The 26,302-nt window shown below is 41.3% G+C and overlaps 1 protein-coding gene and 1 long non-coding RNA gene across 5 annotated transcripts in view; one reads left to right on the top strand and one right to left on the bottom strand.

The window, feature by feature from the left end:
* Positions 1-26,302, bottom strand: LOC125137565 (uncharacterized). 4 transcript variants are annotated; one of them, XR_007137437.1, is made up of 7 exons: positions 26,192-26,302; positions 25,676-25,930; positions 12,530-12,771; positions 11,820-12,172; positions 4,379-4,424; positions 3,522-4,252; positions 1-525 (listed from the first exon to the last, which is right to left on the bottom strand). It is a non-coding gene; the product is annotated as an uncharacterized LOC125137565 (long non-coding RNA). The 4 variants fall into 4 exon arrangements; XR_007137436.1 differs by having other exon boundaries at positions 1-506; positions 26,192-26,301; XR_007137438.1 differs by lacking the exon at positions 1-525 and having other exon boundaries at positions 3,679-4,252; positions 11,820-12,169; positions 26,192-26,298.
* The window catches only part of GASK1B (golgi associated kinase 1B), a 59,464-nt gene continuing 58,759 nt past the window's right edge, over positions 25,598-26,302 (top strand). The window contains exon 1 of the mRNA XM_047798362.1: positions 25,598-25,756. The gene's annotated coding sequence lies outside the window, so the exon portion shown is untranslated. The remainder of the gene's footprint in view (positions 25,757-26,302) is intronic.

The following is a 26,302-nucleotide window of genomic DNA, read 5'->3' as shown; positions in this document are numbered from 1 at the left end:
AGCTCAAAGCAACCCTGGATCCCCAACCCACTGAGCGAGGGCAGGGATAGAATCCCCATTCTCATGTACACTAGTACACTAGTCAGATTCTTTTCCGCTCAGCCTCAACAGGAACTCCAGACCTCTTTTATTTTTAATGCTTGACTTGCAAAGCCTCCTGCAGTAAGCTTGTAAGACTTCAGCATCCCACAGTTTGTTGGCCAGTTTTCAAGCGAAGTTTCCTAGGTGCTCACAAGGCTGTGACATCTTTATAGTCTTTTCTTGTCCTAATTTCCACAGGCTGACATATACCAGCATCAAAGCTGTTGGGAAAAGTCCTTCTGTTCCTGTGACTGATAGGTTCACAGCATCATACAGGTTCCCATAGCGGTAGCTCCCTTAGTCACAGAGCCCTGCTGGTTCTAGAACAAACTCAAAGGAAATTCTCCTCACTGTGATGTCCTCTGGGTCTTGAAGCAGCTCTGCTCTTGCTCATGCTCAGTCTCCCAGCAAAGGTCCCTCATCACCTGCAAGCAATGCTTAAAACTTAAAACAAGCAAGCAAACAAAGGAAAAGCAAAGAAACCAATCAACCTGCAAGGATAATAATAAAGAAAGGAAGCCAATATTTTCAGAGATTGAGCTCATCCTACCTTACACAATGACTAGTCAAATCACAACCCCCACCTCCAGCCTAATAGTCACCACAGCTTTGTCAAGAACAGAGGCCTTGCCTTAAATGGGTATGGTTAAAGGGCTCATCTTCTGATTTTTCTAAAAACAAGGTAACATCATGTCCTAGGTAACTTAAACTCTCCATCTTTGGAGACCAAAAACACGTCCTAGTATCACAAAGTGCGAAAAGTTTTTACTTGATTTTACTCATCACAAATGTAAAACCTCTTGAGTCCAATCTTAGCTAGGAGATTGGTTACATAAGTCATTTTTAACATGCCTGGGCATTCATGACTTCTCAGCTTGGGTGTTGGCATGACCATATGGTTTTTCTTCAGCAGTGTTTCCTGTCAATGGATTCACAAGGTTTGAGGGAGGCAATGTAAACTCTGTGGTTAAAAAACAGAGGGGCAAGGTCATGGGGGTGCTGCTGAGGGGTGCACTGATCATGAGAGGGGGCAGGGGTTCTAAGACGGGGGGCAGAGATAAATGAGGAAAGAAAATCAATTATGAGGCTCTAAGAAGAAGATTTCTGGACCACGGATGGTAACATTAATGGTAAATATTATTGAACAAAAAAATAAAAAAGGAGTTCCCATTTTGGCTCAGTGGAAAATTAATCTGACTAGCATCCATGAGGATGCAGATTCAATCCTTGGCCTCCACTCAGGGGGATAAGGATCCGGTGTTGCCTTGAACTGTGGTGTAGGTCACAGACTCAGCTGGGATCCTGAGTTGCTGTGGCTGTGGTGTAGGCCAGCAGCTACACTTCTGATTCTGGCCCTAGCTTGGGAACTGCCATATGTCCCTGGTGTGGCCTTAAAAAGACAAAAAAAAAAAAAAATTACTGAATGCTTATTACAGTCAAAGATTGCATGAAGACCCTTCTCTGCATTACCTGTTCAATTCTTAGAACAATGTGGTGACTTACATGCTATTATTAAAAGCACTTTATGGATGAGGATGCTGAGCACGGTCCAAGGAATCATTTACTCAAATTCACATGGCCCATCAGCGGTAATTACTGCTGGTTCTCCGGTCAAAATTTCTCTGATTTCACTGCTTAGATTATTAGCTTGACTTACTTTCCAAAACATTATGAGATCCTTGCCTCGTTCTGACCTCTTTGAGCAGAACTTAAATGTGCAGCCAATTATCTAAATCATATAAAAAAAAAACTGTAGAGTTTCTATACACCTTGACACATGTGTTCAAAAATTCTGCTCATCCATTGCTAATCAACGACTCCTCTACTTGTTTTGTTTCTGACCATCCAAATGGACTCTGTTCCCACCCCCTTTGTACTTTTCAGGTGGATGTCCCATTTTCAAACTCAATAGACTGATAACTCTCTTTAAGATCTCACTTGGGTGTTACTTGGTTGGAGACACCAAAAGCAAGAGTAAGAGATAACTTTGCAGCTGCCACATGATCACAAGAAAAAGACTAGATTTGTTTGAAAAGAACTATCAACAATAAGCTATGGATATGGGAAGTTTATAAATGAAAATTTGTAATGGAACTTCCCATTCTATTTCTGGGTATATATCCAAAGGAGATGAAATCGGTATCCCAGAGAGATACCTGCCCTTCCATGTTCATTGCAGCATGGCAGGGAAACAAACATATATCCATTGACAGGTGAATATATAAAATGTGACATATAGTGGAATTTTACTAATACATATTATAATTGAATGTCATTCATCCAAGAAAAGGAAATCCTGCAATTTGAGACAACGTGGATGAACCTGGAGGATGTTATGCAAAGTGAAACAGGCAAGAAATAAATGGCACAATTTCACTTATATATGGAATCTAAAAAAGTGGAATTCATAGAACCAGAGCATAGAATGGTGATTTCCAGGGGCTGGGGGTGAGTGGGGAAACGAGGAGATCCTGGTCAAAGGGTACACACTTCTGTTATGAGATGAATAAGTTCCAGGGGTCTAATGTACAGCATTGTGACTATCCTTAATAATATTTGACTGCATATTTGAAACTTAATCATTCTCACCCAACACAAAGAGGTAACTAGGGGAGATGATGGATGTATTAATTAACTTGATTGTGGTAATTGTTCCACAATGTATATGTGAATCAGCTCATCACACTGTACACTTTAAATGTGTACAATTTTATTTATACCTCAAGAAAGCTGGAAAAAATTAGACTGAAACTTAACCCAATTAGTGTCAAAAACTTAACACAGGCAACAAATCCAACACGAGAATAACATGTAGTTCCTTTAATTTTGTCTGTAATTGATTCAGTCCTCCCACCTTCTCGTGAAAAGGAAAAACATCAACTCTGACTTAAAGCTTAATGTGACTTGCTCATTTAAGCAGAGGTTTTGTTATTTATTTACATTTTATTTTTATTTTTTAAAGTTTTATCAAAGTATAGTGGATTTACATGGTTGTGATAACTTCTGCTGTACAAAAAAGTGATTTAGTTATACATGTACATACATCCATTCTTTTTCAGATTCTTTTATCACACAGATTATCACAGAACATTGCATAGAGTTCCCTGTGCTAAATGGCAGGTCCCTGATGGCCAGTCATTCCATATACCACAGTGTGCATATGCCAATCCCAAACCCTCAGTCCATCCCTCCCCTCACCTGTCTACTTTGGTAACTATTAGTTTGTTTCCAAAGTCTGTGAGTCTGTTTCTCATTTGCAAATAAGTCCGTTTATATCCTTTTTTTAAAAAAAAAAACAGATTCCACATATAAGAGTTATATATTTTCTTTCACTGTCTAACTTCATTTAGTATGATAATCTCTAGGTTCATTCATGTTGCTGCAAATGACATGATTTCATACTTTCTTATGGTTGAGTAATATTCTATGCATATACGTACCAAGCCATGGATCCAATATGGGCTGCAGCTGCAACCTATGTCAAAGCTGAGGCAATGCTTGTTAAGTAACCCACTCTGCCAGGCCAGGAATTGAACCCTTGACTCTGTAGAGACTTGAGCCACCGCAGAGACAACACTGGATCCTTAACCCACTGCATCACATGAGGAACTCCAGAAGATTTATTTAATATTCAGTCTGTCTTAACAAAATTGAAAACAACACAAACAGCGCTCAGCTTATCAAACAGCCTCCCAGCCTCCTGCTCATCTCTCCTGGGGGTGTCCCTGTGATGTAGTTTGTAGAGTGTTATGAACATGGCAGAGTCAGTCTTAAGGTGCTGTGTCTTAGGGATTTTCTTGTTTCCAGGACAGCATCCCACCTAATCTCTGCCCCTCCTGCTGGCATTCACGGTGTGTCACCCTTGCCTTTTGCTCCCATCACTTCATGGAAACTGTCAAAGTTACCAGTGTCAGCCACATTACTAAATTCAATGGCTAATTCTTTTTCATTATTTATGTGACCCTTCCTTGGCACCTGTCACAGAGATTTCCCCCTTCTCTTTGATGCTTTTCATTGACACGGCTTCCAAAACACCACATCCTCCTGGGTTCTCTCCCATCCTCTGAAGTCTTCATCCGTCTGCTTGGATGGTTCCTCATTTCATTCCCAACCTTTTGATACCGTACCTACTGTATAGCACAGGGACCTGTACTCAATATTTTGTAATAACCTATAAGAGAAAGGAATCAGGAAAAATATGTATGTATAACTGAATCACTGTGCTGTATACCTGAAATTAACACAACATTGTCAATCAACTATTTCAATTTTAAAAATGACAAAAAGGGGCACTCACCAAAATTTAACTAGAATATATTTGTTGAAATTGTGAAATCCACCTCCTAAAAGGAAAATATTAAAAATAGAGTAAATGATATAAAAAATTAAAACCAATAATTCAATTAAACAAACAAACCCAGAATGGAGTTCCCATTGTGGCTCAGTGGGTTATGAACCTGACTAGTATCCATGAGGACGTGGGTTCCATCCCTGGCCTTGCTCAGTGGGTTAAGGATTTTGTATTGCCTTGAGCTATGGTGTAGGTAGCAGAAGGGGCTAAGATCTGGCATTGCTGTGGTCATGGCTGGCAGCTGCAGCTCTGAGTCAACCCCTAGCCTGGGAACTTCCGTATGCTGCAGGTGTGGCCCTAACAAAAAACAAAGAACAACAACAAAAAAAGCAAAAAAAAAAGCAAAAAAAAATTTGCAGTGCCCAGATTGCTCTTCTGAGATCCAGTCCCATGTTTCTAACAGATTATGCTTGAATTTTCCATGTGTCTTTGAGGAAACTCAAACTTATCCTAGCCTTGCTCATAGTCTCTTTCTTGTTTAATGGCAACCCCAATGCTTAAGTGGCTCAGATAAAAAAATCCCAGGGTCCCAAGGCTCTACTATTTCATGACCTTGACTCCTGCCCAGGAGGGAAAAAACATAGTTCAGGATTTTTGGCTCTTATGGTCTTGCCTCTTTGTGACTCACAACGCTTTTTCTTCTCTTACTTAACAATGTCTACTCTAGTATAGTTCAGGATTATTTTAAAACGTGCAAAATTGTTTTGAAAACTAGAGTTCTGGGTAATCTTGGGGGAAATTGTACACAGTTTAAATTTGAAGTTTAGCCTGACATGACCCTTTCCATCAGAATCAATTACACGATAAACTGTCCCTTACAGAGTTGACTATTAAACGTCCAGCCTTCTGTCCACCCTTCCATGGTTTCCTTTTTGGCCCTCCATGGAATTCAGGTTCAACATATTTAAAAGAGTATCCTTTCAGTAAGGACACCTATGGCTATGCTTGTCTTTCTTCTGGGAATAATATCTCTATTTTTTTGGAATTTCATCTCTCTCCTCTATGTTTGTAGTTTTCCTGAGCATGATTCTTTCTTATAGGAGTCTGCCCCACAGGCCTCATTTGATTGGCTCAGGGATGTCATCCTCACTGAAGCTAAGCCAATGATAGGATTTTTTTTTCTTTTCTCTTTAGGGCCACACCTGCAGCATATGGAAGTTCCCTGGCTAGGGGTCAAATTTGAGCTACAGCTGCAGTCTACACCACAGCCACAGCAACACTGGATCCAAGCCACGTCTCTGACCTAAAATGCAGCTTGTGGCAACACTGGATCCTTAACCCACTGGAAGCCAGGGATCTAACCTGCATCCTCAGGGACACTATGTTAGGTTCTTATCCCTCTGAGCCACAAGGGGAACTCCAAGGATTTCAAAACTCCAGTTACAATTGTTTGATCTTTTATATGACACCAGGTGAATCAATAAGAATCCTCCCTTAGAATTTTTGAATTTGGAAATAGTAAAAGGCAGAGAGTAAAACTGAGATAGAACTGGTTCAAAAATAGAGACAATCAAGTTCAAAAATAGAGATAGAACCTGTGAAGAGCAAACCTAGGGAGCTGTGGGGTGACCACATCGTCTGTAGTAAGGGAGAACAGAAACCAGCATCCAGAGAGAGGCATAGATGAAAGGGAACTAGATTATGCGGACAGATGGAGTTCTTTTCTGAGACTCAGTTGTAGGTCTAGACATTCATCAGGTGTTCATGGAGAATCTGATGATTTCTACTCCTGAGACCCATGGTTAACTAGCTTAAGGGAGAAAAAGGAATTAATTTTCCTAGGTGGTGGTAAGGATATTGAAATAGCTAATATGATCAAAGTATTAACTGCACTAACCACGCTTCTACTTATGCCTGGAAAGAGTATCCGTCTTTCATCTCTGCTTCTCTCAGCTTTTGAGTTGGTCTCAACTGAATTTCATGCTATTTGGGTTTTTTTATAGGTTGTTAGGGAAGAGGCTTGCACCTTTCAACAGTTGTTCACCCTTCCTAAACATTATCTCTGAAGACAAAAGCTCTAAGGGGAAAAGTCTCTGCCAGCTTTACAGTAGGAGTCCCATGAAGATCTTGATCGGTGAGCCCAGGTCTTATGACCACCTCTGAGCCGATCACTCTAGCCCAAAGCATGGGCACTGAGACTGGCCAGTCCTAGCTCATTCACTACGTCTACCTCTGTGAGTAAGTCAGTCATCACTGTATTCAAAACCTGGAAACTCTAATTAGAAGAGATATAAAAATACATTCTGTGAAGGCAGCACGGTAGCTACTAGAGTTCACTACACCATTGTTGGTTCAAGCCTTTCTTTGACTCCATGCAGCAAGAACAAACTTTTCTTTTGTCTTAGCTGGTAGAATTATTTTCTCTCATTTGCCATCAAGAGTTCTGATGGCATCTTTGTTTTTCTTCTTAGGTGCCCGTCTCCTGGTATAATGTTTATCAAATCACCCTAGTTGGAGAGGTGGAAATCCTCTTCAATTTCCGCCTATCCCTCCCACTACACATCCTATGTCAGTTCCAACTCTGAAATCTCTCTTAAAACCAACCTCACTAATCCATCCCTATGGTCATAGCCATTGCTCATGCCTTTGTCATTTTTTGCTTGATTTGCCTCCTTCATTAGTTTTTTTTTTTTTATTTCTAGTCTTGATTGTTTTTTTTTTTTCATTCCATCCTTCATCCTACTGTAAAAAGTAAAATGATACTGTTACTTCCCTGAATAGAGTTTTCCTTGGACCCATTGCCAAGAAGTTAAAAGCTTACCGGTGACATGGTAAGGACCCTTGTGAATGTTTGTTGGAGAAGCCTCACCTGTCTCTGGTTCCAGATTTCAGCATTGGCTCCTACCTATGTGTCCTGTTTACTTGGCTGCTGTGGCAAGATATTGCATTATCCTGGTCCTTTTACTTTCAGGCATGGCTGTCCTGGCTCTAAACTCAAATATCATAATTAGGTGCCTTTTTTTTCTCTTGGGTCCCCTTGATATTCTGACTCCTTCTGCCTTTGATATTTACCATGTCCCCAAACTTGATATAAATGCTATAAATGACTTGTGAAGATTTTAAGAAGCACAAAGTTCCTTGACTCAATCCAGACATACTGCATCTGAAATATTTTTGAAAATGAACTCCTGGAGATTAGAGATTCAGAAGCAGATGGTTTGTAGAAGCAGTCATTTAGTGAATGCTATCCTTGAGTGTCTCTGCGCTTGCCTGCTATTGAAGTTCTCTGATGCCTCTTCTCTATATGGATTGGATTTCTTTCTCACCTACCCCCAAGACTTCAGATAGCCTTCCCTGACTCTCATGTTTACATCCTAGTCATCTGTGCTCTGGACCCTGGTACCATCAGCCAGGAATCTGCTATCCAACAATTGAACTCTCCCATAGTTATGTAGCCCCTTCATAAGTCCACATCCTTGGATATATTCTGTCTATTCTTGCTTTATCATCTATACTTCCATCTCTAGTTCAAGTCTAAATTATTTTTCCCATCTACTTTGGCCATGCCTCCAATCATAACTTCTTTTCATTTGCTAGATAATCGCTGACCATTTCAAATTATTTTAAATGTGCCAGTTAATGGCAAGTCACAGCTGAGAGAAGACTGTGTACATCTCTCCAAACTCTATATTCAATAAAGTCATGTCATTTGAAATTGAATTTTAATATTTACATCACAGAAATCAGCCAATACTCAGAAAATCGTACTTTTTTTTTTCCTCTTGAGGAACTGATAAACATTTCCTGGCATGTCACTATTTCCAGTGCAACACCGAGCTGCAGGAACCCTGGTGTCAACCCAAAGTACCTGATGTAACCCTTGTAGGTACGGCGTATACACTGTGGACTAATACTAACTGTGAGAATAGGCAGCTTGAGTCTGGGCAGGTGGGTGGCCTCTATAGACCTCGAAAAGTAGAAAAGTAAAGTCATATTGCTCCAAATCTGTTCCCCTGCTAGACTGATTCATCTCAGCAAATGGCAACGACATTCACACATCATTTAAGCCATCTGTACATCAAGTTCTTCTTCCATAAAATGGGGATTCTAATAACATTTATCTCAGAGGGTTTTTATGAGTATTACATGAGTTATGACTGGCAAAGGGCTTAGAATAATGTCTGGCACAATTATGATTCCCTGAAATTCTTTGTGTGTGTTTCAGTAATTACTCAGACTAAAACCTGTGGAGTCAGCCTCACTCTGTTCTTTCTTTCATATCCTGCTTTCAGTCTGCCAGGAGATGCTTTTACCTAGACTTTTAAAATGTACACCTGGATCTGACCTCATCTTATCTTCTCTTCCATGACCATACTGTATCCATTTGAATCTGAATGTCTCATTTCGAATTATTTTGATGGATGATTTTCTTGTTTTCGCTTCCCCTACCTGTGTCCCCCAAGTCTGTTCCTAAAACAACCACCGAGTGATCCTTTTTGATCATTTTTAGACTCTGTCTACTCACCCACTGAAGATGCTCCAATGGCTCTCTATTGAAAGCCAGTGTCTTCAAAATGGTCTTCACCTTGCTCTGAGCTCTCCAGAGACAAGACCGTCCCTCACTCTATCCAGCCTAGCCATCCTATGAGAGAGTGATAGCAGCGAGTAGAGTAGGATTGTTAAAACAAGAATGAATGAGTTGGAAGATGGACATGGTGAGAGCAGTAAGGGGTAGGTGTGAAGTGCAGGGTTGAAGAAGTAACTACAGAGCAAACAAGTAAGAGGCAGAGAAGGAGCAGGTCAGGAAATTTGTCCAAAGCAAATCAAGTAATAACATGATCTGTACCTCAGCCACCTGGAAATGGGCCTAGTATGAAGAAGGCAAGAAAGCAGTCCTGAGTAGTACCTGCAGAGAACCTGGCAACATTAACACCCCTGAGTCCTAGGTAGACATGGGCCAAGTGTGGTCTGGCTTTTTTGTGGAAGTGTTCAGAGTTATGAAGCCTATGCATGCCTTCACAAAAAAATATTTCCAAACCTGGTGGTATGCAGAACACACTCCATTAATAATATTGACCTGCCTTTTTCCTGGAAGTTAAAGGAACTGAATGTTCCTCGGGAACCTGTGGGATGGGTTTAGGAGGAGGGCAAGGGTTAACACAGCAAATGACAAAACCATGGCACTTGGGAGAATCAGCCCTGATCCAGGTCATGGATAATCTTCCTCTTTCTTGAGGCAGAGAAGACACAGAACAAGATCAAATATGCTAAATGTCATCTTTCAGGTATCTTAGTAAAGTCAGGATTGTAAGACAAGCAAGAAGATAATCAAAATGAAAACAAATAGGAGTTCCTGCCATGGAGCAGTGGGTTAAGAATCTGAATGCAGCAGCTCGGGTCACTGCAAAGGTGCGCAGGCTCAATCCCTAGCCCTGTGCAGTGGGTTAAAGGATCCAGCATTGCTGCAGCTGTGGCTTGAATTCAGTCCCTGGCCTCAGAACTTCCATATGCTGTGGGTATGCCCCAATTTTTTTTAAAGAAAAAATTATAAAAATAGGTATTTGTCCAGTTCCCAAGTGGTGCAGTGGGTTAAGGACCCAGCATTGTGGCTCAGGTCACTGCTGTGGTGCAGTGGGAACTTCCACATGCTTTGGGAATGGCAAAAAAAAAAAAAAAAAGAAAAGAAAGAGAACAAATAAACAAACAAAAACAAGTCTCTTTCTTGTTCAGTTTAAAAACATTGCATCACAAAAAAGATCCCTGGACAGCAGAATCAGGTTGGGAAATTGACTGCTGTCATCCAGCCTGGCCTCATCTTCTGCCTTTTCTTCTTCTCTGGAACCGATCTCTGTCTATTGATTCTGTTCAAGTCTGTACAAGTACCTTCTTGGCTTTGTGTATCATTCATGAGCTTGTTGTTTGCTGCCTGAATCAGATTATAATGACTTGGCTGTGACTTGTCTACTGGCTACTTTCTTTGCTCTGGTCCCTGTGAGTTAGGTACCTGGTAGTGCAGGGGGGCTCCAGCCTTGTAATCTCTGCCCTGCTGCCCCCTTGTCACCTGCATCCCCCCACCATCCTGGTTTCTTCCAGACCACATCCTTAGGTTAATCTAGGTTATCCTCAGAGATACACCCACAAGGATGTTCTGTGCAAACATCTCACCGCAAGAGAGAAAATTCCATCACAGCCCACGCAGCTGCTGTATAAAAGATTCTGGAATGCTGACAAGGTCAAAACTTGGTTTTAGGCTCTGAACATTTGTTCCAGCTGAGAGTTGAGGGACCTGGTGAAGAATCCTTTATCTTCACATTCCGTTGATGATGCTGTTGATTCCCCATAGAATTCCCATAGCCAGCGGATTCTCTCCCCCTTACTGCTCAGAGTAGGGTAACTCAAGCTTAGAACTACAGCTTTCTCAGGAGAATCGCCCTGGGCTGATGCTACCTGCCCCTGTCCCCAGAGAAGTTTGGGATCTTGTTCTTCCCTCCCTCATCTGCCCACTTAGGTTAGATTTCCATCTTGTTTTTCACATAGGTGGAGTTGAGGGGATGAGAGGGAAAAGGTACTTCAGCCACAGAATCACTATACATAGTTCTCTGTGCAAGGTTATGAGTCTGTGACTTTGTGCGAAGAAATTAAAATGATCCATCTTTAAATAAAATCTACCTTGTGACTCGAAATTTTTTTTTTTTTTTGTCAAGTCTTAAAACCTTTCTCTAACTCTGATTAGGGGATTATTTTCAGATAAGAGCCCTGGTATGTCTTCTTGGACAAGCTGTCAAACCCCTTCTTCATCACCCCAGTGATGACTTGTATCTTTCCGAGGTAATAGATCTGACTTAAAACACAGAGGAAGGCAGTGGTATGGTAGTCCCTCTCATCAAGCTGCATTGATAGGAAGCTCTGGAGAGAGGTATGGGATTCTGTTTCCATGGCAACTGCTTCATTGCTCAAGGGGAAAACAGAACAGCCATTGAAGTCTGTGTTAATAGCAGTTCTAAAAATAACCAGTTGAAATCAAGTGAAAGACCCGGAAAGCAATAGGTAAAAATTACAGCCATGCAGGGTGGGATTGAAAAATAAGATACTATGCAAATATTATTACAACTACAATGGGCTTTAAGAATTGCAGGAGTAGTTGGTGACAAATATATTTTTGAGGAGTCAACTATTATTTTATTTGCTCTTTCATCAGGCAATTGTCAAATCTTGATTATATGCGAGCCATGTGTTGGGGACCTGAAAAGGGAGCGGTAAGTCAGGACTGTCTCTGTGTTACAGGCTCTCACGGTTTAATACGGACAATAGGAAAAAACTACCATGATTATAATGGATGCTTGGTTTGTCTACCCAATATCATTCTAAAGATTTCCCACTGTGTAGCAGCCAGGATATTAAGGACTGATATTATGTGCAGCTCCAAGGACAATTCAAAGTCATTTACTACAGTTATTGTTTCAGCAATTAGTGTGTAACCAAGGGGTAAACCCATATGACATCATTTTATCCATGGTGATAGGCTTTTGCATGAAGCTCAGGAAATTTGTTTGGTGGCTGTGAGGTGCTTATCCCTTTTTACCATCGAAAGGCGAAGGAGAAGTCACGTGGAATCAGTCGCTTTAGGAAGCCTCCCACCTGTGATGAGGAGGAGCGTCAGCCACTGACCGGTGCACAGCCAAGGGAATGTCAGAGAAATGGCCCAGATACACCGAGCCCTGTTCTACCTATGGTTGTTCCAGTGTTAACAGGAGACAGTTTCTTTGGGTGGATGCTTGAACTGGCTTTTTAGGTTTTCTGCTGAAAACAAACAAAAAATCATCCAGTGAATGACAAATGACAATTCCATGGAATAAGTAAAATGTAGGAAATAAGCAGAGGGATGGGGAAATGTACAGAGGAAGAATAAATTGGGGGAAAGAGGGGCTGACAACCAACTCCAGCTTGGAGGAAAGAGAAAAAAGTGTCCTCTCCTGTGGGGCCCTGGATTCAGCGTTTCTGACAGTGTAGCTCCTGGCTGTCTAGTTCTCCAGAAGTTTTGGAGACACGGCCTCTCCTAACCCAAGCTCTGTGACCAAAGGGGTAACAAATCCAAAGAGTTTGGGCTCAGGTGCCCTTCACTTACACTGCCCTTCGTGGGGGTAGGGATGAATGTACCTGCCCAGGTTGCTCATCAGCCAAGATCCTGGATGGAAGTTTTTCTCCGAAGCCTGCCGGTATTCTGGGCTCTGGGCAGAGTGGGGGCCTGGCAGCACTCTTTCTGCTTTTCCTGATTTCTGGCTGACAGCCCCAGGGTTGGGGAGAGCATGGAGCCCTCATCTTTGATCCCAAGGATTGGATCGGCGCTGCTTCCTGTCCTTCTTCAGACTTGCTCTGCACACTCACAGCCCAAAGCTAACCTGCAGTTTGAAAGAAATGAGGATGCAGATTTGGCGGCCCCCTCTGAGTTTCCTCTCTCCTTAAATGCCAGCTCATCCGGCATCACTGAGTCCACGTCTGTCTCACCTGTGAACCACTGCCTTCTTCCTGGCTTCTATCACTCTGGCCACAATTCAGAAGCTGTCCATGGTGGGGGCAGGGAGGGAATTGGAGGGATGGAGAATTTGGGGTTGGTAGATGCAAACTATGACATTTAGAATGTATAAGCAATGAGGTCCCACTGTACAGCACAGGGAAATATATCTAGTTTCTTGCAATAGACCATGATGGAAGAAAGGGAATGTGTGTATATATATATGTGTGTATGTGTGTGTGTGTGTGTGTGTGTGTGTAAAACTGGGTCACTATGCTGTATAGCAGAAATTGGCGCAGCATTGTAAACAACTATACTCTAATAAAAATAATATATATATATATACATACATAAATATAAATATATATATATATATATATATATATACACACACATATACACACATATATTCTTTAGTAAAGGAATAAATTTGGGAAATGTAAAAGAAACTATATATATGGTCATTCCAAAAATAAAGATCCTGGCAGGAGACTTCCAAAGTGATTGTGGGGTGCCCCTTGTGCGTTTCCCTTTCTTAAAAATTCCAACTGCTCCATACCCCATGTGTTGGCTCTCCAAGGCCTTCAAAGGATTGCTTATATGATTTGCCAACTTTGAAAGTTACTTTTGGTAGAAGATTTCATTCAGTGTACACTATCAAAATTATATCCATTGAATTTTAATTTCTACAATTTCTTTTTACCATTTCTAACTGTTACTTTAAGTTTTCTTGTAAACAGGTCATCAAGTGTTTATAATCTCTTCCTAGTATATGCTGACTTTGTTGTCCTTTAAACACTATTTAAAAAAAATTTTTTTTTTTTTTTAATTTTATGGCCTCACCTGGGACATGTGAAAGTTCCTGGGCCAGAGACTGGATCTGAGCTGCAGCTGTGACCTATGCTGCAGCTGCAGCAATGTTGGATCTTTTAACACACTTGATGCCAGGCCGGGGATTGAACTCCCACCCCTGAAGCACCTGAGCCGCTGTGGTCAGATTCTTGACCTACTGTGCCACAGAGGGGATTCTTAAACACTATTTTTTTCTATAAACAAAATTTATATTTGGATTCTAACTTAAAGTTTCTTTACTCCTTTTCTTTTTATTGTTGGTGATTTCTTATATTTACCTCATATCTACTGATATCCACTTGTAGAAAATTTATATTTGGAAACTGTTTATTTTTAGAGAAATCACAAACAGCAGATGGCATGTTTTCCCTTATTTATCCTGGGTCTGGATTTAAAGAAGGAAGGCCTTTGAGAGTATCTAGCCTGACATAATGTTGAAGTCAGAGTTATCCATTTTAATCTTGTGTTGGTTCCCTGCAGACAACTTAGAAAAGTAATAAAAATGTTCAATGATGAACTTAGATTCACCAAGTTTCTCACACATTTAAAAGCTTTAGCTGCCAAAATTCCGTACTCATCTTTTAAACTTTATTTAGGGAGTTTCCGTTGTGGCTCAGTGGGTTGTAAACCTGACTCCTAGCCTGGGAACTTCAATATGTCGCAGGTGTGGCTGTAAAAGGAATATATATATACACATATATATATATTTTTTTTTTGAAGGAAAGACAGTCACTTGTTAGCTAAAATTCAACAAATTTTAAAGGATTTTTTTTTTTTTTCCCTAAAAAGACATTGTCAGAGTTCCGGTTGTGGCTCGGTGGTAATGAACCTGAGTAGTATCCATGAAGACTCGGGTTCCATCCCTGGCCCTGCTCAGTGGGTTAAGGATCTGGTGTTGTGGTGAGCTGTGGTATAGGTTGCAGTCTTGGCTCAGATCCCGTGTTGCTGTGGCTGTGGTGTAGGCCAGCAGCTGTAGTTCCAATTCGACCCCTAGCCTGGGGACATCCATTAAAAAAAAAAGAAAGAAAAAAAGAGAAGGACATTATCTTTTTTTCCCAAGGTTCAATAAATGAATATGTGAAAATAAGCTTTAGCTTGCTTTGAAATTTATGACAAATTAGGAGTTGAATTATGCATCAAACTAAAATGCATAATCTATAAAACTAATCAAAACAGTCTAGTCTGGTCACTTGGCAGATGACAAAGTTGACCTGATTAGAGAAATACTATAAAACTGGATTGTGATGATCATTGTACAACTATGAATGTAATAAATTCATTGAGTAATAAAAAAAAAGAACTGTCATATTTGAAGCTGTGTTTAGGCAGGATTTGCTTAACTGTACTGAGAACTGATAGGATAGGATCTGAAATCTGTTAGGTTTGTGCAGGCCCTGAGGCAGTAGTTGGGGAAGAGGGTGGAGAACAGACAGAGCTGAAAGCTTTAGAAGAAAGTCTGGCCTGAAAAGTGAATCCCAAATACCCGTTGCTGGGAAGACCATTGACCGTTTTCTCCATTGCTGCCTCCAAAATGAATGGACAGTGCTTGCCACATGGTAGTATTTTATTATTTTATTTTATTTTATTTTATTTTATTTTATTTTATTTTATTTTATTTTATTTTATTTTATTTTATTTTATTATTTTTTCTCTTTTTAGGCAGCTCCTGAGGCATAAAGAAGATCCCAGGCTAAGGGTTGAATTGGACCTGCAGTTGCCAGCCTACACCACAGCTACAGCAATATGGGATCCAAGCCACATATGTGACCTACATCACAGCTTGTAGCAATGCTGATCCTTAACCCACTGAGTAAGGCCAGTGAACCTGCATCCTCACAGAGACTATGTTGGGTCCTTAACTGACTGAGCCACAATGGGAGCCCTGCTCCAGATATTTTATTTTATTTATTTTTTTAATTTTTAAATTTTTAATTAAATTTTTTAATTTCCCCAATACATTATTATCTTTTCTACTGTACAGCATGGTGACCCAGTCACACATAAACATATATGTTCTTTTTTTTCACATTATCATGCTCCATTGTAAGAGACTAGGTATAGATCCTAGTGCTACACAGCAGGATCTCATTGCTAATCCATTCACGCTCCAGATATTTTAAATGAAAAAACAAAAAGACTAACATAGTATTTTAAAGATACGGTAGCCGAAACCTTAGGTTCTGATGACCCATTACAAGTTTCTCTATTACAAGGGGATAAACTGCCTGGAAAATGGGCTATCTAAAACTATCCAACAACTGGGTGGCCTCTCCCCTGAGCTATGAGTAAAGGGAAGTGATCAGCTCTGAACCTCTTTCTGGCCTTTTTGGCCATAATAAATAAATATTTCTTTTTCTTTCTGGCCACAGCTATGGCATATGGAAGTTCCCTGGCCAGGGATTAATTCCTAGCTGCAGCTGTGACCTATGCCACAGCTGCAGCAATGCTGGATCTTTAACATCTGCACCTAGTTGGGTATTGAACTCATGCCTCTGGAGCAACCCGAGCTGATGCAGTTGGATTCTTTTTTTTTTTTTTGCTTTTTAGGGCCATACCCACAACATATAAAATTACCCAGGCTAGGGGTTTAATTGGAGCTGCAGCTGCTGGCCTACACCACAGCCACAGCAACATGGGATCTGAACACTGTCTGCGACCTACACCACAGCTTACCACAATGCCAGGTCCTTAACCTATTGAGTGAGGCCAGGGATTGACCCCGCATCCTTATGGATACTAGTTGGTTTCGTTACTACTGAGCCATGATGGGAACTACCTCACTCTTTTACAATCAGGTTTTATTGCTCTTAACTTTATTCTAAAAAATTTTATTGACGTATAGTTGATTTACAACGTTGTGTTAGTTTCCGGCTTACAGCAGAGCGATTCAATTATACATACATACACATCTATTTTTTTCACATTCTTTTTCTTTTTATGTCATTAAAAATATTAACTATAGTTTCCTGTGCTCTACAGTAGGTCCCTGTTTACCTATCTTATATGTAGTAGCATGTATATGTCAATTCCAAACTCTTAATTTATCCCTCTCTTCCTTCCCCTTTGGTAACCATAGGCTAATTTTAAATATCAGAGGCAAAAATGACCAAAGATTTGAGTCCAAAGTAGCAAGTAGAATGTGTTCCTTATTATCTTTTAAGTCTTTTGTTAAGTATAGAAGGAGAGAGTGAAACAAATTCTGGGTAGTTTCCTGTATTAGTAACTCAGTAAGACTGATGACTATTTCTTGAACCTGAAATTGAGGGCCGATCAATGCTTTATCTACTGGTTTTTTCTAAGTATCTTTAGAGAATGCTTAGTTATCAGCATCATCCTTGCAAGAAAAAGAGAGCAAGTGAGTGAGCCATGACTTCTTACTGTACATCAAGCACTGTGCTAAGGGCTCTACAAACATACACTATATATTTAATACTCAGGACAACTCTTGCCCTAGATGTGATAATCCCAGTTTTTCAGATGAGAACATAGAGCAAAATGAAATTTCTTGGTAACTTAGCTCAGGGTACTATAATAAATTACTGTAGACTGGGTGGTTAAAACAACAAAAATGGCAGTTCCTGTGTGGATCAGCAGGTTAAGGACTCAACATAACATCCATGAGGATGAAGGTTCAGTCCCCGGCCTCCCTCATTGAATTAAGGATCTGATATTGCCGCAAACTGCAGTGTAGGTCACAGATGCAGCTTGGACTCAGTGTTGCCATGTTGTGCAGTTGCAGCTCTGATTTGACCCCTAGCCTGGGAACTTCCATATGCTGAGGATGTGGCCATAAAAAGAAAAACAACAACAAAAATCTCTTTCTCATAGTTCTGTGTGCTAAGTCCCAGATCAGAGCACCAGCACGGCCAGGCTTTGATTAAGAATCCCTCACCTTGGTTTGCAGTCCCTGTCTTCTTGCTGTGACTCCATAGGTCACAGAGCAGAGGGGCAGAAGGCAAACTTCTTTATCTCTTCTTACTAGGGTGCTAATCCCACCATGAAGGCTGCACCTGCATGACCTCATGACTTCTTGAGGGCCTCCTCTCCAAACACTATCACCTTGGCATTAGAATTTCAATCCATGAATTTTGAGGTGACACAAATCTTCAGTCCACAGCACTTGCCAAAAGCCTCTAGTTGAGGTAAGAATATTTTGTTTATGTGTTCTTCAGGTTGGTTGAATTCAAATGTAGATTTATTGTCATCAGCTCTATTGTCTGGTTATTTCTATATCCTAAGTAACTAGTGCAAAGGTAAAGCAAAGAGTGCTGCTTTAAGCTGGATGACCTCGATCAAGGTTGGCTTTATTCCCTAAAGAACAGCAAAATAATGTGTATTCTTAAACAAAGCATGGGTTATTTCCTGTGGGAAAATAATTGGGGTGTGTTATATTTAGAGAAACAACATGTTCGTCCTTATAAAAATATTTGATTTTCTTCTCTGTGCGACAGTGCTCTATATCTGTTCATCTTTTAAATTTCAGAATCCATTCCGGGCTTCTCACCAAGGTTTTTCAGCTTATAATTGTTGGCTACCATACACCTTAGGCAGCCATGGGAACCAGATGACTGCCTTTTGGAAACCAGTGTGATTTTACCATATAAGGGGACTTTGTGGGCATAGAACGGCTGCTGGCCCACAAAGGATTGGATTTCTTTCCACAGTTTTTCTTAGACAGTCCCTCCATACCCAGCCATGAGGGCTCCTGGTTTTCATTTCATGGATGGTGAATTGGAATTTCTCTCAACTTTCTTCTCTTCCCAGCATTTATACACTATGACCTTGCTTTGAGACAGGAGGTAGATAGAATCCATGGGAATCGGTAGGTGAGGGTGTTGAGGACAGAGTATATGATATTAACCTATTGTCTATTCTAATCCAATGGATGAAATGACCAGGAGGAAACAACATTCATAAAGGGAGAAAAGATATAGAATGACCTGACGATTTTGAGTCTTCGCACGATTTTTTACTTTATTCTCTCCTTCCTCTTTTGGCATTTCCACCTCTTCTTCCTGAACTAGCCCCTTCTTTTGGGTGTGCCTCAGCCAGGGCAAAGGTTCTCAAACATCATCATGTGTCAGATGACCTGGTGGGCTTGTTGCCGCATAGTTTGCAGAGCCTCTCCTCTAGAATTTCTAATTCAGGAGGTCTGGGGGGAGGTTTAAGGATGATTTTTTTTTTCTTTTTACAACTACACCCATGGCATATGGAAGTTTCCTAGCTAGGGGTCAAATTAAAGCCATAGCTACAGGCCTATGCCACAGATTGTGGCAATACCAGATCCTTAACTCACTGAGCAGGGTCAGGGATCAAACCCACATCCTCACGGATACTATGTCAGGTTCTTAACCTGCTGAACTACAATGGGAACTCCAAGGATTGCATTTATAAGAAATTCCATGGTAAAGCTGATGCTGCTGGTCCAAGGGCCAGAATTTGAGAACCACTGGTCTAGGGATTGTGTCTTATCATGGGAATATTTTCATTGACTCATTCAATATTTATTGAGACATTCTTGAGCTAGGCAGTGTCTTAGTCACTGCATACTCCCCACAGAACCTAGCTTTAGGGGCTGGTATTTAGTGGGTCTTTAATGAATGTTAAATAGTGCAACTTACATTTCCCCAGGTCTCAGCAACTATGGGTACTCTTTAGTGGGACTGGGACACTCTTTAGTGGGACTGGCTCAAACCGCACTGATGCGCACCCTCTTCTGCATAAAACAAGATCTCCAGCAGCTTTCAAAAAAACACTCATTTGTCTCAAAAGTAATGCTTGGGCTTGTCACTCCTGTGTTTATAGCCTAGTTAAGTCTGATCATAGCACACCAGCCTCCTGGCTCTTTTCTGCCTGTGCAACTACTTAAGGGTCACATACTGCCCAGCCTCCTGCTTCTGCTAATGCTTCTGTGAGGTCCATTCCAGGGGTGCTCCCCCCAGAGCTCCCCAAACTGCCAACACCTGGAAGTGGGGGGGATGTTCCCTTGAGGCAGGAGATAGACGAGCTCCATGATAGGCATTTACAACCAGCCTCTTGTTTACACTTCCTGGGGCAGGAGAGAGGTGGGCTCCTGGATAGACATTTAAAACCAACCACCTATCTCTACTCCAAGACAGAAATAACAGCAGGCACAAAGCAAATAATTGGTACTTGTCTTCTGTGAACTGTTAAACAAGGGTAATGACAGGATCAAAAGGGGGGCTAGCCCTCTTTGGGCAAAAGACCAAGAGGCCACATACTTCTCATCCTCCGGGTGAGGGAGACCCCAACTACACATGTGCAAAAAGACCCCTTGGATCAGAAAGGGAGGGGGGCCAGGCCATAATAAGTCTGGAATAATGTTCCCGCTGTGCCTGCTTTGGAAATTATCTTGGCCAAAATAATGAACATTCAGACTGGGGAGGGCCCAGGGTCTGGTGAGGTGTGAAAGATAAAACAATATAATTGGCCAAAGGAAAACAAAGACCTGGAAGAACTGTCCTATATAGGTGATTTAAATTACCTCTCGGGTGTGCTTCTCATTCAGGGGGACACCCACAAGCTCTCTTCTCTTTTGGGTGTGGACCACTGCTTTGCTTCTGCCTTAGATAAATAGACTACTTCTCTGTGTGCTCTCCCACATGTTGTACTGTGTTTCTAATAATAAACTTACCTCCTTGAAACATTCTTGCTTTCAACAGGGGGTAAGAATCAGGGCAATTCAGCTTCTAGCCTCTAACTGCTCTAGGGGCTAGGATTCCTAGTTTTCATCCAGGCTACCCAGGTTCAATTCCTTGCTTCAAGCCATCACTCACTGCTGTCTCTCAGAGATCACCCTGACTCTGCACCGCATTTCCTTGTCTGGAAACCACCTTGAACTGCTGATGCCTTCACATCACAGAATAATACATGAAAGCCCCTCCACCAGGGTTTGCCTGTCCTTCTTTCCTGGGACTTGACTCCACAGGGTGGATGGGCTGGATACATGACACTTTCTGTCTTTCCTAATACAGTTTCTTTGTCAATTCATAAAACACGTGTGTGCTTTCCACAGCCCAGCGACTTATCAGATAGGCCATACCTGTCTGAACCATAGCAGAGGACAAAACTGAGTCTCAAAATGCCCAGCTACAAATGCAAAAAAGGACCCCAGTTTCTCTCTTTCTTTTCCAGCCCTTTTAAGGTGTTTACTTATAGCTCCATTTCTGATATGCCAGATTTAATCTAGGAGAACCAGGGGGCCTTCTTTCCTTTCAGTGTACTCTGCCTGCAGCTTATTTCTTTCAACTTGTCTTAGGGGAGGATAGAAGAGATTTTGTGCCTGTACCAGTTTCCTACAAGGAGCCCAAGATTGAGCATGCTTTATCCAATCTTCACTCCTCCACACAGGCCAAAAACCACTGCTGCTTGGGCTATTTTGTCCTGAGCCAAGAATGACCCAGGGCTGGTGTGTCTGTCCTGGCTTCCATGTGTGTGGCCTGGAGAGGCAATGGGGAAGCAGAGAATTGAGGCCTTCAGCATCCATGGCTGAAACAGAGAAGCTTTGTTGTCTAGACTGTTTGGGGGCTTTTAGAAGGAACTTGGGTTGCCTCTGACTTACCTACTTTCTTATTCCATGATGACTCTGTGTGTTCTTGGGTTTGAGAATTATCAAGCAGATGCTGATTGTTATGACATGCATAGATCATCAAATTATCCAGAAGTGAAATGACAACCATATGAACATCTCTAATTTCAAATAGATGTCAAACTTGCTGTCATATGTCCTACCTCTTTCCTGTGCTATGCTTTGGCCATGCAAACATTGTTCAGTTTCTGGTCATGTGGCAGAACCGTGATAATACAAACACAACTTTAAATAAATGGAACAAACCTTCCTAGAGAGACGAGGCTATGGCTACCCTGGGAAGAGGCAGGGAGGCTCAGGTTACTCTTCTCCAGGTATAACCATAGATCGAGTGGGGAGGGCCCAATTCAATCAAAGACCAGGCAGTTCCTCCCCTGGAAGTAGGCCTACTGGGTGCTTAGTCACCACAGGGAGCTATGGTTCTCAGCATCACTTCACGGATCTGATCTGTAAGGCTAGCTCTGAGGAGACACACGCTTTTCTTTTCAAACTCATCTACTGAAACTACATGTGGAGGCACTGGCCCACAGGAAAGATGTCCTTAGAGATGGGTAATCGAGTGTCAGAGAAAAGCGTACATGTTTCTATAAAATAAAACACAAAAACTGTAATATTTTTCCACTGCATCCAGGAAGTTCCCAGGCCTGGGATTAAATCTGAAATGCAGCTGCAATTTAGGGCCATAGCTGTGGCAGCTTCAGATCCTTAATGCACTGCACTGGGCCAGAGATTGAACCTGTGCCACTGTAGAGACAATCCTGGATCTTAACACACTGTACCACGGTGGGAACTCCTGTAACTTCTTTTTAAGATTTTAAAGACAGATGATATAATATAGAGCACTACTTAAAGAATGACCAACTTCTTTGTACCAATTGAACACCACTCTGTAGCAGAATTTCAAAGATGATCAGGCTAAGAATTATTCAGCCACAAGCCACACCAGCTTGGTGCCTTCCATCCCTCATGGTGGAATGCATAGCAAATGTATTAGTAAATCCCACATGACAAACAGGAAGAGGGTCACATCCAAGATCACAGGCGAGAGCCAGGATTATAGTTCTAGAAAAGCTTGGGTCCTAGAGGTCAGGAGAGTGGTAGGCAAGGGTGAGGGACCCAGCGGATGGGTCTGGTAAGCACAGACCAGGGACAGAGGATCCATCTGTTGGTCTATGATCTATATAACTAACAAGTTTGGGTCAACCACCGCAAAGACCAGCATAACACTTTGCTTTTCAGAGACTGCAGTTTGTACACATTCCTCTGGTGGGGGATCTTGAGCCAGTGGCAGCAGCAAACAGTACACCTGGCAGAAGTGGGGAAAAGAAAAATGCTGTGTGGTAGGAAGTATGGCAGCCTCTTCCCTGTCTGAGCTGGTCCTGGAGTTCTTCCAAGTTGAAGGAGAAAGTGCCTTCCCTTCATTTGTATCTTAACGTTGGAAGACTTGAAGGATTTACAGATTATTTCACTGCCAGTAAAACCAAAGACTTAACACTTAACTGTAAGAAGGTGTTAATCTGCCTCTGAAGCTAGCCATGTAACTTTTAGAAGAGTGAGTTATAACCCTACGCATTGAACATTTTTCAAACCATGGATGGCTGGGCTCCACCTCACATCGATTAAATGAGAATCTCTGGGGAGCTGCATGGCACACACACATCTGTCTTGTTCTTACATTTTCAGTGACATCATTGTTCGTTAACTTTCTGATTTAGTTTTTCTTTTTTATTTTTGTCTATTTTTTTGCCTTTTCTAGGGCCACTCCCACGGCATATGGAGGTTCCCAGGCTAGGGGTCCAATTGGAGCTGTAGCCGCTGGCCTATGCCAAAGCCACAGCAACACGGGATCTGAGCCGCGTCTTTGACCTACACCACAGCTCACAGCAATGTTGTCACTACTGTGATGCAGGTTTGATCTCTTGATCTCTGGCCTGGGAACTTCCACATGCTTCAGGTATGGCAAAAAAAAAAAAAAAAAAAAAAGAGAAAGAGGAAGAAAAGGAACATCACCACTAGCCCCACATTGCTACTTCATCATCACCTCCATAAAAATGCAAAAAAAAAAAAAACAGGTTATTTAATCCAGTCACACCATTGTCTTATTGTCTATTTTTCCACTTTATTTTCCTCATAGATTTTTTTTTCTTTTTATGGCCACACCTTCAGCATAGGGAAGTTCCCAGGCTAGGGGTCACATAGGAGCTACAGCTGAGGCCTACATCACAGCCACAGCAACACCAGATCCTTAACTCACTGAGCAAGGCCAGGGATCAAAACCACATCCTCATGGATACTGGTAGGGTTCCTAGCCCACTAGGCCATAATGGGAACTTGGATTTTTTTTTTAATGGAGAGAAAATACTTTAGGTATGTGACTGCTTATTATATCAGTCTCTAAGCTAATAATATTCATAGCAATAACAAATGTTTGAGTATTCTATGTATCCTCATATGGTATATGCAAATAGGATATCGTGGCAATGAAACTTTCTTTTTTTTTCTTTTTAGGGCCACACCACAGCATATAGAAGTTCCCAAGTTAAGGGTTGAATCGGAACTGCAGCTGTCAGCCTATGTCACAGCCACAGAAATGTGGGATTTGAGCTGTGTCTGCAACCTATACCATAGTTCACAGCAATGCCGGATCCCTGACCCGCTGAGCGAGGCCAGGGATCAAACCTGCATCCTCATGGATACTAGTTGGATTTGTTTCCACTGCACCACAAAGGGAACTCCTGGAGAAATTTTTTTAAAAAAAATCTGTGTGACTGGGAAAGTCACGCCTAAGTTTTTGTCTAAAGGAGTTGAAAGCGCCACTAGTGAACAGAACAGGTTTGAATAGGCAAAGGGGACAGTGGTTAAAATTGTTTCCTGTTTCTACCTGCTGACACTGTTTTTACCCAGTGTATTTGTAACATCAGTATATCAGCTACACCAATCATTCCATGAGCTGTTTCTTAAATTTACCTGATTGCATCCCCTCGGTGCAATGGTGCCAAGGTGCCTGGGTAGGAAAAAGGGGCCAAAAAGTTCAACAAAGTGTCAGGGCCAAAAACTGGGGAGGAGGGGTGGAAGAGGGTCAGTCAACTAGATTTATGAACTCAAGACAACTCTTAGGTATTTCCTAAGCATTTCTCCACTAAAATAAAAAAAGCAACCCCTCCCCCCCCAAATCCCACAAAACAAAACTGTTTTGAAAACAGCTAGTGAAAGATTCTACTCAGTATAACCTGTCCTCTGCTAAAAATTTACTTATATTTATTTGTTTGTTTGTTTATTTATTTTTCATTGTTTAAAGTTTTATCAAAACATAGTTGATTTACAATGTTGTGACAATTTCTGCTGCACATCAAAGGGATTCATTTATTCATGTACACACATCCATGCTTTTTCAGATTCCAAAGACTCAGTTTTTAAAGAGTCAGGTCAGTTAGTTTTCTGAGTATGTGCAAATAAGAGAGTTTTACAAGCTAATCTTGTTGGAGTTTCTTTTCAAGAAGTTAATATTTACTATCTAGAAAATAATTCTGTGCTTATGGAAGGGTGCTTTAAGAGTATGGTAAAGCATATGCATATATGTATATATATGTGTATATATATATAATGGAACCACACTGCTGTACACTTGAAACTAACACATTATAAATCAACTAGACTTCAATAGTAATAATAAAAAGAGAGCACAAAGGAAATGGACTTGGTGCTTAAATTCTTATGAAATTCAACCAGAATCTACAGGTACTTCTAGGTCACTGCCAAGATTGGGGTTGTTCTGTTTCCTTCCTCCATGTGGCAGAACTTTTCAAAAGGAAGAAAGGTCTGAGTTTAAGTATGCTCAAACAACAGTTCTTTTATCATTTTTGGTATTTTATCACTCGGAAGTTTATTCTTTCCTTTTCTATATGTTCCAATGCTTTTATGAGCTTTTTTCTGCACTGTAACATGTAGTCTTTTTAGGATCACACACCATACCCTAAGTTCTTAACCCCCACCCCCCATACCACAACCTTCTTTTCTGGGGGTGGTGGGGGGGAATGTTCCCTGCCTCCTGCCTGCCTTCTAGATTCTCTTTGCCGTAGAAGCCAGAAAGGATAAGTCTAAATGAGACCCAGAGGTCATCAACCCCTGCCTTTGTGCCAGGACATGCAAACTACCTAAACCAATCACTAACCTGTTTTTTAAAAACCTCCAATCAGAGAGAGCCCACAACTTCTTTTTGTGAACGGTTGCACCCCACAACTGGCACACTAGAAATATCTCTCCCCCTATCATGAGTACATTTATCTCCCTGTTCTATTTTTTCCCCTCGTTTGCATGAACTCTTTCTTACCTTTTAATGAACTTCTAGGCCTTCTCTTCTCAGGAGTGGTGGGACCTCACAGTTACTCTGTACAACGGCCAGGATGGAAAGGTGAGTCCCTGGAAAACCTGGCGCTCTAATCCTGGCTTCTGGGCTGGACAGAAGGTGATGGCATTCATGTCAGGAGATGTTTATTCCACTGCTGCTAAGCACTCTCAATCCTTTCTCACGCCAAGAGATGGGATATTTCCCAGTCTGTTTCCAAACAGAACACTAGAGGGCTCCCTGGGGTTAAAAATAAGTGGAAAATATCTGAATGAAAACTGCTTCTGTCCGGCATTTGTTTTTTTCAGAATTTAAAATTAAAGTTAATTTTTTTAAATATTAAAAAAAAAACCTTCCAGGTCTTAAAAGTGGGTTTTCAGCAGCCAGTTAACAAGTAACTGTTTTGCTTTGCAATTGGTAGTTTTCAAGGGAGCTTTTAAAAGCTGAGCTGAAATACTTGAAATGTGGAACGCTCTTGACCATGAAATATGTTCTACTTACATGCCTCAGCCTTTAAAAGTTCTTTGCATTAGAGTCAGGGATTACATTCTTCCTGGAGCCAAGCACGGGGCCAGTTGTGTAAGTAAGATTGCCTACCAATTCCTCTTCTTT

This window comes from Phacochoerus africanus, chromosome 10, assembly GCF_016906955.1.
Source record: "Phacochoerus africanus isolate WHEZ1 chromosome 10, ROS_Pafr_v1, whole genome shotgun sequence".
In the NCBI taxonomy this organism is placed as follows: Eukaryota; Metazoa; Chordata; class Mammalia; order Artiodactyla; family Suidae; genus Phacochoerus; species Phacochoerus africanus.
This window is presented reverse-complemented; position numbering and strand designations above follow the sequence as displayed.